The sequence below is a fragment of the Octodon degus genome, unplaced genomic scaffold, assembly GCF_000260255.1.
Source record: "Octodon degus isolate 3935 unplaced genomic scaffold, OctDeg1.0 scaffold00086, whole genome shotgun sequence".
NCBI lineage: Eukaryota > Metazoa > Chordata > Mammalia > Rodentia > Octodontidae > Octodon > Octodon degus.
This window is the reverse complement of record NW_004524662.1, coordinates 4,657,261-4,661,100: the sequence shown is the minus strand read 5'-3', so window position 1 is coordinate 4,661,100 and position 3,840 is coordinate 4,657,261.

The following is a 3,840-nucleotide window of genomic DNA, read 5'->3' as shown; positions in this document are numbered from 1 at the left end:
ACAATGGGATATCATTACATTTTTATTAGAATATATAAAATTAAAAATAGTGATAAGCCCAATAAGTGAGATTAGACAGAAAGTGGATCTGAGGCCAAGTGTGGTGGTGCTCTAAGGTAATGCCAGTAGTCAGGAAGCTGAGGCAGGAGGATTGCCCCGGGTTCAAGGACAGTCGTGGCTACACAGTTCAAGGCTGGTCTGAACTACACTGTGAAACCTTGTCAAAAAAGAGAAAAGAAAGGAAGGAGGAAGAAAAGGAGGAAAGGAAGGAAAGAAAATTAAAAAAGAAGGAAACTAGATCTGTTATACATTGCTGGTGGAAATATGAAATGTTGTAGCCACTCTGGAAACCAATTTGCAAGTCTCTTTAAAAACTAAGCATATATCGGGCCAGCCAAATACCTTAGTGGATTAAAGCATCTACAAGCAGGCACAGGGGCCAGGGGTTGGATCCGGGGCTTGCTGTGCCGGCCCCACCCCCAGGGCTCACTGGGATGGAGATTGAGACTGGTTGTGGTGATGCATACCTGTAATCCCAGCACTCAGGCAGCTGTAAACAGGAGAATCACTACAAGTCCTATCTAGTAGTGAGACCCTGAATACCCTGTAGACCCTTCCCTAAAATGCAGGAAAAAAAACCCCACTAAGCATATATTCACAAATGAACAGCAATAAATCTTCTTGGCATTTATCCCAGAGAAATGAAAACTTGTCTTTACACCAAAATATTTATGGAACATTTCACACTAATGTTTATGGAAGCTCCAGCTGTAATAACCCAAAACTGGAAACAAGTCAGATGTTTTTCAGGAGATGAATGGTTAAATAAACTGTATATCAGTACCACGGAATCCTACTCAGCAATGAACGGGAATGAATTACTGATTCTTGCAACAATTTGGATAGATCTAATAGGAAAACACTGTGCAAAAATAGCCAGCTTCCAAAAGTTGTCTACTGCATCAGTCTATTTACATAAAATCTTGTGGGCGGACAAAATAATATAGACAGTGATGACTAGTGGGGAGGAGCTTGGGATGAAAGTGGAAGAAAGGCCTGGAAGGAAAGGGGCAGCTCCGGGGTCCCTGATGATGGAGCAGTTCTGCCCCTTGATTATGATACTCGTTATACAAGTTTCTACATGTGACAAGTGCAGGGACTTTCACACACACACACACACACACACACACACACACACATAAATGTATGCATATGAGAACAAATGGTGATGGAATGTGAATAAAACCTGGATTATATGAATCATACCACACTACAGTTACTATAGTTGGGGAAAACTGGATGAAACACATGGAACTTCTATATTACTAATTTTTCATCTTCCTGTGACTCTGTAATTACTTTGAAATTGAAATAAATGTTATTGAGAAGCATCTATTTGAATTTTCGACTTGGACTCTTTTCTAGAAATTAAATTTCCCTCTTCCCCTTCCTTGGGATTGTGATGAAAGTAGTCATGTTCAATCTGAATTGTCCCCAATCTGGATGACCAACAGACCAGTCTGCGCCTAGGCATCTGTCCATCGTGGGCCAGGAAAGCCTTTCCCTGGGAACACACATTTGGACGGGAAAGAGTGTATCTCTCATATATCTGGACTATCATTTGTAAATTCAATTATTTTGTCTGAATTCCCATTGTGTAATTAATGTGGCAGACAGAGAGAGGGTGGAATGAACGAAGCAGGTGTACAAAGGGAGACAGGGTCTCTCTCTCTTTCTCTCTGTGTCTGTCTCTCTGTCTGTCTGTCTGTCTGTCTGTCTGTCTGGCTGGCTGGCTGGCTGGCTCTCAGTACTGGTGGTGGGACCCAGAGCCTTTGTAATGAGCCACATCCCAGCCCTCTTTGTATTTTTTATTTTATCCAGGATTTCATGAAGTTACGAAATTGCTCAGGCTGGGTTTCAGCTTGTGTTCCTCCCGCCTCAGCATCCCAGAGTGCTGGGATTACAGGCAGCATTGCCATACCCAGCCAGCAGAGTCCTCTCAACCATTCACCTTTCTGGCTCTTTGGGTCCAGTTTAATTTCTGTCCTTGGGTCCTGTGAGACACTTCTGAACCTTTGTAATATATTCATTTTCTTCCCTAAGTCAGATTCATTTGTGACCATAGAGTCCTAAGCAATACATCTAGAAAGATGCCTCATATACTAGGGGCTAACGCTTAGAATTTGGTATTTGTTTTCTTTTTTACTTTAAGAAATTGACTTGACAGCATCGATGACAAAGACAGGTACCCCTCATAGCACACACACAAGGTTGTACTAAAGGTCATCTAGCCCGTCCCTCCTGTTTTCAGGTGATAAAATTGCAGGTTGAGGGAATTAGCCACAGAGGCCGTCACTTGAAGGCCTGGGACCAGCGGTGTCACCTCCATCACTTGGAGATGGCATCACAAATGCCAGAGCAGAGCATCAGGGTGCACCACAGAGGGTTTTATTTGCTTGTTTTCCTGTACTAGCTGTGTAATTAATGAACCAGAACATGCTTCACAAGGACCTGCTGAAGAGATCAAATGACTACAGGATGCTGAGTAGGGATATAAATAGTTTTAATTACAAGACACGTAATACTAAAAAAAAAAAAACAAAAAAAACACAAAAAACCTTTAATCGTGATTGTTATTCATCATAGAGATATTCCATTAGTCACTTAGATATGCATAACAGTTTCAGGACGGATTACTCAAACAGTTTCATTCACAGAGTTTGTAGAACAGGAAAAAAAAAATCAAAAACTGTATTCAACAGGATGTGAGTATGAAGCTTGACGTAAACTTCTGAGAGGCAGAGGGCTGCTCGGAAACTTCCTGCTTGTCACGGGAGAGAGCAAAGTCACTGGAACACATTCGCCTGATCTTCTCCCGTTATTAAAAATTCTGACTTGGGATTATTATTTACTAAATTAGCCAACACACTGAATTGTGTTTACTGTATACTGAGAGACACTTGAAAAAATAGATACCATCTAAGGTTAAAAAAATAAGCTAGCCTGATAAACATGGGACTTACTGGAAAGCACACAGAGAATAGAAAAAGTGTAATTGTTCATCCTTTTGAAGCCAAGACTGTGACATACGCCTGTAAATTCCAGCTACTCCGGAGGCTGAGGCGGAAGGATGGAAAGTTTGAAGACAGCCTGGGCAGTTTAGCAAGAACCTGTCTTAAAATAACAAGCCAACAAACAATGATAAAATCTTTGCTTCATGTTTCTCACTTGAAGTAGCGGCTCGCGTGGCTGCGAGTCTGTTGGCCGCCCAAAGTGATGGATCGCTGTCTCCATTTTAAAGGAGGATGTCTGCCAACGTTGGTGAGATCCAAACTCTATCTGCGGGGCTGTCAGAAGATTAACATAGTGACTATGGGCTGAAAGTGGGAGTAACTCTCCCTACTTCTGTTTACCCTTAGCTGGCAGTGCACTTTATCCTCTTAGTAATTCTTTTTGCAAGAGAGAGTTTTAATGTTTCATTTTCCAGTCATAGGGGGCTCAGCGTTACCATCGCCTCAGATGAATTTGCTACCGTCCTTGCCTTTGATTATTTGGGACTGTCCTCTCTCATGAAACAAACACGCCTCATTCCTGTGCTTGAGAACCTCAAAAACTTTGAGCTAGGGAGAAAGAAAAGTTTTCTCATTAAGGTGGCTAAGGAAAAAAATGTATCAAATTCTGGACATGCTGGCACATGTTTGGAATCTCAGCACTTGGGAGGCTGAGGCAGGAGGATCATGAGTTCAAGGCCAGCCTGAACTATATAGTGATACCCTGTCTCAAACAAAACAAACAATAAGATCCAGTCAATTGGTAAAAGAATACTAAATAATATAATAA